Raw genomic sequence first — 15,093 nt, 5'->3', positions numbered from 1 at the left:
TATTTAAAAAAAATTGACCAACGTCATATTACTGCCCCCATTGTCTCATGCAACTTCGTCAGACAAACTTTTCAGCTCCTATCATACTTTCGGACTTATTCTTGGTGGCAATAGTTAGTGACTCACCCTTTATATGAACCTCTTAAAGATCACAATCATTTAGCGTAGGTGCCTCTAGATTGCAGGGCCCCAGGTTTGATTCCCAGCTGGGTCAGAGATTATCTTCGCTCAGGGAATATGTGTTTGCATTGTCCCAATCATTTCATCTCATCTTCATCACAAAGACGTGCAAAGTCGCCGAAATGGCGTCAAATAGAAAGAATCGCACGAGGTTGCCGTGCAAACCTAAACGTGGTTTCCCGGCCAATAAAGTCGTTTCATTTCTCCATCAACATCTACTCTCCTCCACATTTCACTTATGTACAATGCTACACTACACAAATAATTCCAAAAATATTTACTAACACTTAACTTTATATTCGTTGTTAAAACAGTTATTTATTGTCGTAAATTCTTTTCTTCTATTACCAATCTGCGTTTTATATCCTTATTACGCATGACACCCTCATTTGCTTGGCTAATCAAATAGTATAAATCATCTAATACTTTCAGTTTCTGATTTCCTAATCTCATTTTCTCAGTATCATCTGGTTTAATTCGACTAGATCCTATCGTCTTTGTTTTACTTTTGTTGATATTCATCTGATGATTCTCTTTCAGGACTGCGTACATCCTGTTCAACTTATCACTCACGCCATTCATGTTTCTGACAGAATTAGCTCTTTGGCTAACTCCCTGAACTTTGATTTCCTTTGGTTTCCTTTACTCCTTGCTCAATGTACAGACTGTTTAATGCTGGGGATAAGCTACAAATCTGTTCCACTCGCTTCTCAACTACCGCTTCTCTTAGACGTCCTTTTACTCTTAAGCCACCGATTCTAGTGAAACTGGTCAACTTATCCCCCCCCCCCCCCCCTACCCCGTGAGTGGGTCACTGTTCTTTCTGAGTGTGGACAAACTACAACTGCGTGGCAGACCATACCTGCCTGCACTGATGGAGTGTGGGATGGTAGGCAGCAGTCAGGGTAAGCAGGAAGAGGAAAGCAGCAAAGCACTACACCCAGACAATGGACCCGTCCACTGTAAAATCGCCTACACAGAGGTGAACAGGTCATGGCAGACCTGCTCAGCAGGGGAGTTCGACTGGCTGGTCTGCCTGCGTTTAGTGGCCTTTAAGCTAGCCATTCACAGGCTGACCAGTACGCCAATCCTCCCCCCCCCCCCCCCCCCCCCTTGGGTCTTACTGAGCAGCTGAGCAGGTCACCATCTAGATGCGCGTAGGCACTCTGCAATTGCATGGCAGAACTTACCTGTGCCCAGTCGCATGATAGCTTCCACTATGCCAAAATAGGAGGGAAAAGGATTGAGTGTGGAGTGGCAGGAAGCTGTCAGGACTATCAGGCAGCAGTTTGCTGGTGGAGCTGATACACCCAAATCACATACCTGACCGCTATAAAATCGCCCACACAAAGGTGAATGTGTTGGGGCAGACCCATTCAGCAGGAGGAGTGAAATGCGATTGGCAAACTGTTTAGCATGTGAATGAGTGGGTTTATAACTGCAGCATGGTTTCCATAGTAGTTGTAAATAACACATAGGTCTCTGTATTTTACCCCTGCTCCTTCAGAATGTCAAAGAGTGTATTCCATTCAACATTGTGGAAAGCTTTCTCTAAATCTACAAAGTAGGTTTGCCTTTCTTGAACCCATCTTGTAAGCTAACTCGTAAGGTCTGTATTGCCTCAGAAGTTGCTGCATTTCTCCAGAACACAAACTGATCTCTTCCAAGTTCTCATTATTCTGTATGAAATGTGTGTCTGTATTTTGTAGTCATGACTTAATAAACAAATTCGCACCTGTCATCTCCTGCCTTCTTTGTAGCCGGAATTATTATATTCTTCTTCAAGTCTGAGCGCATGCCTTGCACACCAGGTTAAACAGATTTGTCACGGGCTGCTTTCCCAAGGTTTTCAACAATCCTGAGCGAATGCCATATTCTCCAAGTGACTTGTTTCAAATTAAGTCTTTCAGGGTTTTGTCAAATTCTCCTGACAGTATCATAGCTATCCGCTCATTTTCATCTGCATCCTCTTCCCTTTTTATAATATTGTCTTCATGTTGGTTTCTCGTCTATAGTCCTTCTGCCTTTCAGTCTTCCATTTCTTGCTTAGTACTGGTTTGTCATCTCAGCTCTTACAATTTATTAAGATGCGTCGTTTTTCTACCGACATCATTTCAATTTTCCTATAAGAGAAAGGTATTTTCCTCTAGTTTCGTTATCTTTTACTCATACATGCTTCTGCAAGTTTTTATTTCTCCCTTAGTCATTCCTGTTTTGGCATTTTTCACTTTATATCAATCTCATCTTTTATGTCGCTACGGCATGTGGTTGCCGCGTGGTTTAAGGCATCTTGCCACGGTTCGCGCGGCTCTCCCCGTCGGCGGTTCGAACCCTCCCTCGGTCATGGGTGTGTGTGTTGTCCTTAGCAGTCTGGTCCCATAGAACGTACAACCACAAATTAATTTTATGTATGTTTTCCTTTTTTCTTGCTTTATTTTCTGCATTTATAAATTTTCTCCTTTTGTCAATTAAATTCAATATCTCATGAGTTATCCAAGTATTTCTATTGGGTCTTGCCTTTCTGCCCGTTTAATCCTGTATTGCCTCGACTACTTCATCTCTCAAAGCTACCCAATCATCTTCTCTCGAATTCCTTGCAAATGAAAGAGTTCAGGGTCCGGCCACGTTCACCTTGGAAATAGGCAATTCATTTATTTATTTATTTAGAACAGTTTACTATAGAAGAGTCGTGCCTACGTCCATAGATGGGAGACGGGTGTCGAACCCATGCACAATGCATAATCATGAAGACGACTGCGGGTGCTACACCTAGTGAAGCACAGTAATGTGGGGACCTTGCGAGACAAGGATTTCTGAGGGGGTGGGTGGGGGTGGGGGCTTATGTCAGATGGTGGCGCAGCTGTCTGAACTGTCTGTACTGTTAGCAAGGCAGGCTGACGGTCTGCCGTGGTGTGCATCGGAAGTGGAGGCATATGCGAACGAACCCTGCCTTGTATCTGGCTTCGGGCTTCTGTTGCCGGCAGGTACCTAGCGGACAAGCAACTGGGAGAACTTAATTTCGACCCTTGGTCCGTCGGTGCTATGGTCAGAACTTCAGGCAGTCTTGTAGGATGGTACGCAGAGACAACTCCTCCAGCAGATGGCAGGTGACAGGTCCATGGCAGTAGTTCACTCTACAGAACTACAGACTCTACAGACTCTGTGTCGCCTGGCCACCAAGAGCTGTTGCAGGACGATTGATTCACGGCTCCAGTTATATGGCTCCTTCCGTGTACAGCGATTTTACGACTATGACGAGTGGAGCCTGAAGATGGCATCAATGTAATGACGAAACTGGTAGCACATAGAAGTTCATAAAATAAAATAAACTTCTATAGATAATAGGCTGTTGGTAAATTATTGCATCAAGAAGTTCATTTCATGACCCATAATGGATCAACGAAGATGGAATGAACAGGGTTGTCTGGTCCAGATGAGCCGATCATTTGATCACTGACTGGAAATAGTTATGTTCTACATCTACATCTACATCCATACTCCGCAAGCCACCTGACGCTGTGTGGCGGAGGGTACCCTGAGTACCTCTATCGGTTCTCCCTTCTATTCCAGTCTCGTATTGTTCGAGGAAAGAAGGATTGTCGGTATGATTCTGTGTGGGCTCTAATCTCTCTGATTTTATCCTCATGGTCTCTTCGCGAGATATAAATAGGTGGGAGCAATATATACTGCTTGACTCCTCGGTGAAGGTATGTTCTCGAAACTTTAACAAAAGCCAGTACCGAGCTACTGAGCGTGTCTCCTGCAGAGCCTTCCACTGGAGTTTATCTATCATCTCCGTAACGCTTTCGCGATTACTAAATGATCCTGTAACGAAGCGCGCTGCTCTCCGTTGGATCTTCTCTATCTCTTCTATCAATCCTATCTGGTACGGATCCCACACTGCTGAGCAGTATTCAAGCAGTGGGCCAACAAGCGTACTGTAACCTACTTCCTTTGTTTTCGAATTGCATTTCCTTAGGATTCTTCCAATGAATCTCAGTCTGGCATCTGATTTACCGACGATTAATTTTATATGGTCATTCCATTTTAAACCACTCCTAATGCCTATTCACAGGTAATTTATGGAATTAACTGCTTCCAGTTGCTGACCTGCTAAATTGTAGCTAAATGATAAAGGATCTTTCTTTCTATGTATTCGCAGCACATTACACTTGTCTACATTGAGATTCAATTGCCATTCCCTGCACCATGTGTCAATTCGCTGCAGATCCTCCTGCATTTCAGTACAATTTTCTATTGTTACAACCTCTCGATACACCACAGCATCATCCGCAAAAAGCCTCAGTGAACTTCCGATGTCATCCACCAGGTCATTTATGTATATTGTGAATAGCAACGGTCCTATGACACTCCCCTGCGGCACACCTGAAATCACTCTTACTTCGGAAGACTTCTCTCCATTGAGAATGACATGCTGCGTTCTGTTATCTAGGAACTCCTTAATCCAATTACACAATTGGTCTGATAGTCCATATGCTCTTACTTTGTTCATTAAACGACTGTGGGGAACTGTATAGAACGCCTTGCGGAAGTCGAGAAACACGGCATCTACCTATGAACCCGTGTCTAAGGCCCTCTGAGTCTCGTGGACGAATAGCGCGAGCTGGGTTTCACACGACCGTCTTTTTCGAAACCCATGCTGATTCCTACAGACTAGATTTCTAGTATCCAGAAAAGTCATTATACTCGAACATAATACGTGTTCCAAAATTCTACAACTGATCGACCTTAGAGATATAGGTCTATAGTTCTGCACATCTGTTCGACATCCCTTCTTGAAAACAGGGATGACCTGTGCCCATTTCCAATCCTTTGGAACGCTCCGCTCTTCTAGAGACCTACGGTACACAGCTACAAGAAGGGTGGCATTTGCAGCCATGTATGAACTTCATGCTCGCAAACGACGATGCCATGTCACCTGACTACAATTGTTTGCGATTGATTTGAAGAACATTGAGGACAATTCGTGCCAATGATTTGGCCACTAAGATCGACCGACATGAATCCCATCGAACATCTATGGGATGTAATCGAGAGGTTAGTTTAGTGCACAACATCCTGCAATTTTGCATGGTTCTGTAGGCAGTATTTCTTCAGTAGACTTCCAGCGACGTGTTCATTCCACACCACGTCGAGCTGCTGCTCTACACAGGGCAAAACGAGGTCCGACGCGATGCTAGGAGGTATCAGACGACGTTTTTCACCTCAGTGAATTTGTACACTACTAGCCATTAAAATTGCTACACCACGAAGATGAGGTGCTACAGACGCGAAATTTAACCGACAGGAAGAAGATGCTGTGATATGCAAATGATTAGTTTTTCAGAGCATTCACACAAGGTTGGCGACGGTGGCGACACCTACAGCTTGCTGACATGAGGAAAGTTTCCAACCGATTTCTCATACACAAACAGCAGTTGACCGGCGTTGCCTGGTGAAACGTTGTTGTGATGCCTCGTGTAAGGAGGAGAAATGCGTACTATCGCGTTTCCGACTTTGATAAAGGTCGGATTGTAGCCTATCGCGATTGCGGTTTATCGTATCGCGACATTTCTGCTCGCGTTGGTCGAGATCCAATGACTGTTAGCAGAAAATGGAATCGGTGGGTTCAGGAGAGTAATACGGAACGCCGTGCTGGATCCCAACGGCCTCGTATCACTAGCAGTCGAGATGACAGACATCTTATCCGCATGGCTGTAACGGATCGTGCAGCCACGTCTCGATCCCTGAGTCTTACAGATGGGGACGTTTGCAAGACGACAATCATCTGCACGAACAGTTTGCGGCAGCATGGACTATCAGCTCGGAGTCCACGGCTGCGGTTACCCTTTACGCTGCATCACAGACAGGAGCGCCTGCGATGGTGTACTCAACGACGAACTTGGGTGCACGAATGGCAAAACGTCATTTTTTCCTATGAATCCAGGTTCTGTTTACAGCATCATGATGGTCGCATCCGTGTTTGACGATATCGCGGTGAACGCACATTAGAAGCGTGTATTCGTAATCGCGTTACTGGCGTACTATCCATCATGATGGTAAGGGATGCCATTGGTTACACGTCTCGATCACCTCTTGTTTGCACTGGCGGCACTTTGAACAGTGGACGATACATTTTAGATGTGTTACGACACGTGGCTCTACCCTTCATTTGATCCCTGCAAAATCCTACATATCAGCAGGATAATACACGACCGCATGTTGCACGTCCTGTACGGGCCTTTCTGGATACAGAAAATGTTGGACTGTGTCCTGGCCAGCACACCCTCCAGATCTCTCATCAATTGAAAACGTCTGTTCAATGGTGACCTATCAACTGGCTCGTCGCAATACGCGTCACTACTCTTGATGAACTGTGGTATCGTGTTGAAGCTGCATGGGCAGCTGTACCTGTACACGCTATCCAAGCTCCGTTTGACTCAATGTCCAGGCGTATCAGGGCCGTTATTACGGCCAAAGGTGGATGTTCTGGGTACTGATTTATCAGGAACTATGCACCGAAATTGCGTCAAAATTTAATCAAATGTCAGTTCGAGTGTAATGTATTTGTCCAATGAATTCCCCTTTATCATCTACATTTCTTCTTGGTGTAGCAATTTTATTGGCAAGTAGTGTATATACGTGTATGTGTGTTCCACATCACCTCCTAAAACACTGGACCGTCTCTAACCAAACTTTGTAAGGTTTATCCCCTTACTACCAGGCCTCAGTCGCTGTGGGGATAGAACAGCCTACGTCCTAGTTCAGAAGATAAACCGTCACAAACAATGAGATGTATGAAGAAATGTGGCATCATGAACGATGTTTAAATTTATTATGTTTATGCTACTAACTCTATTTGCAATAAATTTCACAGACAGTACCCGCATATGCCGCTAAGTGCACCTACGAACTTATAACACGGTATCATACACAGTTGAGGAGATACGGCGTCATAAACACTGAGAAGCGTGAAAAGCTGAGGCATCATGAATGGTGTTTAAGTTTATTACTTCTTTGTTACTAACTCTATTCACAACTTATTTCGCACACAATATCGACATCTGCCCTTGAATGTACCTCTACTTTTTCACTAATACATGGATATGTTTTTTCGTTTTCTTTTCCAATAGGCAATTGACAAAATGCACACCTGGGCAACGCCAGGTTTTGCAACTGGTAGGCATATAATCTTTTTCATTTTTTTTAAGATATGTATGTATTTAAAAGAAGGTTGTATACATGGAAGAATCCTGGAGATACTAAAAGGTGCCAGATAGATTATATAATGGTAAGACAGAGATTCAGCAATCAGGTTTTAAATTGTAGAACATTTCCAGGGGCAGATGTGGACTCTGACCACAATCTGTTGGTTATGACCTGTAGATTAAAACTGAAGAAACTGCAAAAAGGTGGGAATTTAAGGAGATGGGACCTGGATAAGCTGAAAGAACCAGAGATTGTACGGAGTTTCAAGCAGAGCATAAGGGAGCAATTGACAGGAATGGGGGAAAGAAATACAATAGAAGGAGAATGAGTAGCTTTGAGGGATGAAGTAGTGAAGGCAGCAGGTAAAAAGACGAGGGCTGCTAGAAATCCTTGGATAACAGAAGAAATATTGAATTTAATTGATGAAAGGAGAAATTACAAAAATGCAGTAAATGAAGCAGGCAAAAAGGAATGCAAACGTCTCAAAAATGAGATCGACAGGAAGTGCAAAATGGCTAAGCAGAGATGGCTAGAGGATAAATGTAAGGATGTAGAAGCTTATCTCACTAGGGGTAAGATAGATACTGCCTACAGGAAAATTAAAGAGACCTTTGGAGAGAAGAGAACCACGTGTATTAATATCAAGAGCTCAGATGGCAACGCAGTTCTAAGCAAAGAAGGGAAGGCAGAAAGGTGGAAGGAGTATATAGAAGGTTTATGCAAGGGCGATGTACTTGAGGACAATATTATGGAAATGGAAGAGGATGTAGATGAAGACGAAATGGGAGATGATACTGCGTGAAGAGTTTGACAGAGCACTGAAAGACCTGAGTCGAAACAAGGCGCCCGGAGTAGACAACATTCCATTAGAACTACTGATGGCCTTGGGAGAGCCAGTCCTGACAAAACTCTAACATCTGGTGAGCAAGATGTATGAGACAGGCGAAATACCCTCAGACTTCAAAAAGAATATAATAATTCCAATCCCAAAGAAAGCAGGTGCTGACAGATGTGAAAATTACCGAACTATCAGTTTAATAAGTCACAGCTGCAAAATACTAACGCGAATTCTTTACAGACGAATGGAAAAACTGGTAGAAGCCGACCTCGGGGAAGATCAGTTTGGATTCCGTAGAAATGTTGGAACACGTGAGGCAATACTGACCTTACGACTTATCTTAGAAGAAAGATTACGGAAAGGCAAACCTACGTTTCTAGCATTTGTAGACTTAGAGAAAGTTTTTGACAGTGTTGATTGGAATACTCTCTTTCAAATTCTGAAGGTGGCAGAGGTAAAATACAGGGAGCGAAAGGCTATTTACAATTTGTACAGAAATCAGATGGGAGTTATTAGAGTCGAGGGGCATGAAAGGGAAGCAGTGGATGGAAAGGAGTGAGACAGGGTTGTAGCCTCTCTCCGATGTTATTCAATCTGTATATTGAGCAAGCAGTAAAGGAAACGAAAGAAAAGTTTGGAGTAGGTATTAAAATTCATGAAGAAGAAGTAAAAACTTTGAGGTTCGCCGATGACATTGTAATTCTGTCAGAGACGGCAAAGGACTTGGTAGAGCAGTTGAACGGAATGGAAAGTGTCTTGAAAGGAGGATATAAGATGAACACCAACAAAAGCAAAATGAGGATAATGGAATGTAGTCAAATTAAATCGGGTGATGCTGAGGGAATTAGATTAGGAAATGAGACACTTAAAGTAGTAAATGAGTTTTGCTATTTAGGAAGTAAAATAACTGATGATTGTCGAAGTAGAGAGGATATAAAATGTAGACTGGCAATGGCCAGGAAAGCGTTTCTGAAAAAGAGAAATTTGTTAACATCGAATATAGATTTATGTATCAGGAAGTTGTATCTGAAAGTATTTGTTTGGAGTGTAGCCATGTACGGAAGTGGAACATGGACGATAACTAGTTTGGACAAGAAGAGAACAGAAGCTTTCGAAATGTGGTGTTACAGAAGAATGCTGAAGATAAGGTGGATAGATCACGTAACTAATGAGGAGATATCGAATAGGATTGGGGAAAAGAGAAGTTTGTGGCACAACTTGACTAGAGGAAGGGATCGGTTAGTAGGACATGTTCTGAGGCATCAAAGGATCACAAATTTAGCATTGGAGGGCAGCATGGGGGGTAAAAATGGTAGAGGGAGACCAAGAGATGAATACACTAAGCAGAGTCAGAAGGATGTAGGTTGAAGTAGGTACTGGGAGATAAAGAAGCTTGCACAGGATAGAGTAGCATGGAGAGCTGCATCAAACCAGTCTCAGGACTGAAGACAACAACAACAATGTATTTATGTTCTATGTTTGTTCTGTTAACACTTCCCACATCATAACATTTATCTGATTATGATATTTGGAACAAGCAACTAACTAAACACACTCATGTTCAGAAAAAACAGAACACATCGAACAATTAGAGACAGGATGTTCATATTCACAGGACATGCACATTAGTACGTTGTGCAGATATGGTTAGCATTTCAGTCGCCTCGGTTCGGCATGCATCCTTTTGTCTAGTGATCACAGGATCCGCCATGGGCCCTTACAACTTATTTCATGCAGCGACCCGTATAAGACGCGGATGGCGTCTTGTGGTACAGGCATCCGTGCTGCATTCACCTGCCTCCAAAGTTCACCTCTGGTGGTCGCATTGGGTCACACCACTGCACCTGTCGTTTCACCATATCCCACACATTTTCGATTGGCGACAAGTCTGGTCATCTGGCGGACGAGGCCAAAAGGCTGACATCCTGTGACACCAACAAAGCATGTGTTCGTGCAGAAACGTGAGGTTGTGCATTGTCTTGCTGAAAAATTGCATCTATGGTGTTGTGCAGGAAGGGTGTGGCTGCAGTTCGTGGGATCTCATTCACGTAGGTGACACTGCTCACAGTGTCCTGGACATGCACCAGCTATAATTTGTGGTTGTAGCCCATAACGCCCAACACCTTAAGGCCTTGAGTTGCCGTTTGTGTCTCGTGCGAAAGCAGTCACTGTGATGCCGCTCCCGCTGTCCGCGGCGTACCAAAACACGGCCATCATTTTCAAACTAACAACCCTTGGATTCGTCCGAAAAAACTATGTGATGCCATTCCTGCCCACAATGACGTCGTTCCATACGCCATAGCCGTCTAGCGTGCACAGTCGTCAAAGGCAGGCGGAGAAGTGTACGACGCGTAGTAAACGGCGACGGACGGTCGCCCGTGATAGTGTGCGATGTGTTACACTGTTGGGCCAGAACCGAGGAGGACGCAGATTTGTCCTGCAATGCCATTAGAATGAGGTGTCGATCTTCTCGGCGGGTGGTCTGGGTGGTGCGACCAGACAGAACAAGTCGTGTTCAAAATGGTTCAAATGGTTCTGAGCACTATGGGACTTAACATCTGAGGTCATCAGTCCGCTAGAACTTAAAACTACTTAAATCTAACTAACCTAAGGACATCAGACACAGTCATGCCCGAGGCAGCGCGGTTCCGGACTGAAGCGCCTAGAACCGCTCGTCGTGTTCTGTGGCCCCGTGAAGTATTATGCAAACACCCCTGGGCCTGCCGAAACGCGTAGTCCTACACGAGCAGCAATTTTCCGGATGGATGCATCACATTGTCTCATGCCAATAATGTGCCCTCTTTGAAGCTCACTCATTTGACGGCATGGTTCGCGCATACGTCTCCGACGCTTCCTCCACGTCTGCTCAAGTCACTCTGATCCGCTACCTCCGGTGTACAGCGACCACAAGAGTTGCAGGAACATTTTACCGGTGGGTAGCGTCGCGATGTTGACATCCAACCAGCGGGTCGACATTGTTCAAATGCTAATCATTTCTGCAGAACATATTAATGTACATGTCCTGTGAATATGAGCATTCTATCTGTAGTCGTTCAAGGTGTTCTATTTTTTTCCGAATATGAGTGTATCTCGCTATTCGAATCCAACAAAATGGTTCAAATGGCTCTGAGCACTATGGGACTTAACATCTATGGTCATCAGTCCCCTACAACTTAGAATTACTTAAACCTAACTAACCTAAGTACATCACACAACACACAGTTATCACGAGGCAGAGAAAATCCCTGACCCCACCTGGAATCGAAACCGGGAACCCGGGCGTGGGAAGCGATCGAATCCAACGTGCAACATAACAGCTCTAGACTTTAACAGCTTCTTTATCTTGGCAATATTGTATTTGCTAAAGTTCTCTAAATTTTACATTCACATGATTTGTTTTATGCTTTTCATACTTCCATTTTTCAATTTAGATGGTTTTTGGTTGTTATTAAGTAATTACTTGCAGAATATGAACTACTTGTAAATAATAGATTTCAGCTATCAGTCGTCCTTTTGAAGTTTTATTGGCAGATCTACATTTCAGCTAGAAACTAGCCATCCTCAATGCACTATCGGTTTTGATCAATGCATGTAATGGTAAATAAGAGATTTCAGCTATCAGTCATCCTTTGGAATTGAATGAACTGTGGATGAAGCCCGATCAACAGGAATTACATACATTCATCAAAAACGATAGTGCATTGAGAATGGCTTGTTTCTAGCTGAAATCTAGATCAGCTAATAAAAATTCCAAAGGAGGACTGATAGCTGAAATCTATTATTTACAAGTAAAACTAAGAGTCGCTGCTTGCAACAGACTCTGAATGGAGGGTGACCTAATGAAGAATATAAACTATTTACATTCTTCTTAAAATGATATAGACGTAAAATTTTAAAACAGACAGAAAGCCAAGTGTAAATCCATACCATCTGTATAAGTAGTAAAGTAATAGTGTCGATTTTTTTCAAAGTCATTTTTAATATGCCCATGGATGGCAAGCAGTGTGGCAGCGTTCGCCATCAGTCATCGCAGTAACCTGACTTGGACAGAGTGTTGCGATGGACGTCTTGAAAAGCTCATTGGTCTCAGCAAGCCGTGCAATCAAATGGAGATGATGTGTATCGCCGTAGGCTTTTCTATTTTTTATGTTTGTCCTCCAGAGATTTTACTGTATTTAGCCATCGTAAACGTAATTGTACGTTCTGTGGCGAGACTGAAAATATTCGATCCAATTGTGACTTTGTTTTATCATAAAAACGACATGCTTCGCGAAAATTATATCCCCATCTTCAAGTGTACAAATTTACTGAAAGAAGGGAGGAAGTATAGTATTATAAGTCCGCGCAGTGTACACAGAATTGAAAAAGTATCTACCGACGGTAATTCAGTTACAAGCGTAACGGAAAAATTGCGACTGGGTAGTTCAGGGAAGAGGGAACAGAAAGAGAAGTGAGCTGTAGGGAGGACGCGAACTATATGAGAGAAAAACCAAGCAAGAGCTAAAAGCACTAAAGTGGACGACTAGAAAGAGGATCTCAAATAGTCAACTGCGAGGTGATCGCACGCCGTGGACGCCAGATCACAGTTTGTAAGAGACGGACGTGGCTCTGTAGTACGGAGCGGTGCGAGGGCGCAACGTGCGTGAAGGGTAAACTGGCGACCGGCATGGGTACTCGGTAAACACCGCGTAGTGAGAAAGGGAAATGAAAAGTTGCGACAGCTGGTTATTGCGAACGCTCACAAATAGTTAAAATTAAAAACCAAAATTGAAATGAGTGTGAAAATATGAAAAAAATTATAAAAGGCAGTACGTCTGTAGTTCCATAATGAAGCTATTAATAGTACAAAAAGACAGGTAGTGCTAAATAAATTAAACTCTTATACATCAAAAAATTTGCTTTCAACTAGGAAACCTAAAGTGATCACTTGAAATTAGCCAAGGAACTAAATTCTTGTAACTTTGACGATATATTAGTGCACATTCTAAATATTACTAATGTCTTGAGAAACAATATGTCACAGTCCCACGAAAGGAAGTTTGAGAAATTAGCTGTGACCTTTCCCAATTTAGAACCAGTGGAAATCCCTGGAATGTAACATCTGGTTTTACAAAAAAAAAAGTGGAAAATAGGACTGCTATAAGCTTCAATCATGATGAAATTTCCACTTGAATGTTTGCTGGATTCCATGGAGGCTAATTACATCCAAATAGCTGAAGAATTTCTCTATGCTAGCATATATCCACGTGCCCTTTAGACTCGACCGCCAAGTTTCCTACCGAAACTAAAAAAACTTTTGATAAGGCAAAAATTTACCTAACGTCAGTTTTTTTAAAAAAAGGAAAAAAAAACGAGCGCACCGCCAAGGAATTATTCTAATGGGATGGAAATCGGTAAATGTGGTGTACATGTACAGACAAATGATTACATTTTCAGAGAAACTGGATGATTTATCCAAGAGAAATGGCTTCACGATTTGAGCAAGTCAGCAACGCGTTAGTTCACCTCTGACAACTACGCAAGCAGTAACTCACCCTGTCATTGATTGACGGAGTTGTTGGATGTCCCCCTGAGTCATATCGTACCAAATTCCGTCCGATTCGCGCCTTAAAACGTCAAAATCCCGAATTGACGTTATTGATGTCCTCAGTTTGCGAAGCTATTTCTCTTGAATAAACCATCATTTTTTTATTTTTTTATTTTTTTTAATTGTAAACATCTGTTTGTTTTCACGTACGCATCACATCTAAGATTTACGTCCCATTCAGGTAATTTATTCGTAGTGAGTTTTTTCTTTTCTTTTCTTTTCTTTTCTTTTCTTTTCTTTTCTTTTAAGAAGACGTTTACGCCAGAGCCTGCTGTGCTCTCTTAAAGAACAAACTACGCTAAAGCACTAGGTCCTGTTAAATAGTTACAGCTTCGTGAAATACATTCAAGTATCATACTATATTTCTCAGACATCTTCTCCAGGTTATTGCATCTTACTTATTGCATATTACATCTATTATTTACGCATTTTTTTTTTCAAACACTGTATTGCCCCTCACCTTCAATCTGCCACTCTTCTTCCTCCCCCATCTCCAATGATATCCCCATCCCTCTATCCATTTCCCTTCCATATCACCTTAACTATTTTTGTTTTCGGTTTCCTTCTTTTTCTCTTTCATTCTTTTATATTTAAATTAATACTGATATTATCACGAAACTAGTAATAGTAGTGTTCTATCCCTATATTCCCTCACCCCCTCCCCCTTTTTCCCCTTCACTGACATTTTTATACTCTTGTCTCTTTATTCTTTTTAGTCAATATTAGTAAAGTCGTGTATAATGGTCTTGTTGTATGCACCAAGAATCATCATGCCCGTTTTATACGCTTTTTTATGAATACCATTTTTCTACAAAGTGTACTCATACGGCATTAGAACTATTCATTTACTTTCAATTTAGAACTATGCGACCCTACTGCCAATTTATACTATCAATACCTTCATAGTGTGAACATAGATTTACTTTTCTTTCTTTCGGCCTCTGTCCCGCGCCAACGCGGGGTGGACTGTGTTACTACGGATTGGGCTGTGTTCGTTGCAGAGGGTGGCCGGATGCCCTTCCTGATGCCAGCCCGAACTCCCAGGACGTAAGTAGTGTACCCCAGCTGTCTACATCTAGAGCAATTCATAAAATAGTGCGAACGTCTGTGAGTCGTGTAACTGAACGTGGGGACCAGCCTGGTATTCACCTAATCGGATGTGGAAGACCGCCTAAAAACCACATCAACGCTGGCCAGCTTACCAGCCCTCGCCATTAATCCGCCAGGTGGATTCGATCCGGGGCCGGCACGCCTAACGGAATCCAGAAAGCAGCGCATT

At 42.8% G+C, this 15,093-nt stretch overlaps 1 protein-coding gene across 1 annotated transcript in view; it reads left to right on the top strand.

Annotated features, from left to right (window-relative positions):
* LOC126284055 (uncharacterized) overlaps positions 1-15,093 on the top strand; it is a 319,115-nt gene that overhangs the window by 46,589 nt on the left and 257,433 nt on the right. The gene's annotated exons all lie outside the window — the stretch shown is intronic.

Source organism: Schistocerca gregaria, chromosome 8, assembly GCF_023897955.1.
Source record: "Schistocerca gregaria isolate iqSchGreg1 chromosome 8, iqSchGreg1.2, whole genome shotgun sequence".
NCBI lineage: Eukaryota > Metazoa > Arthropoda > Insecta > Orthoptera > Acrididae > Schistocerca > Schistocerca gregaria.
The sequence above is the reverse complement of the archived record's forward strand: the minus strand, read 5'-3'. Positions and strand labels throughout refer to the sequence as shown.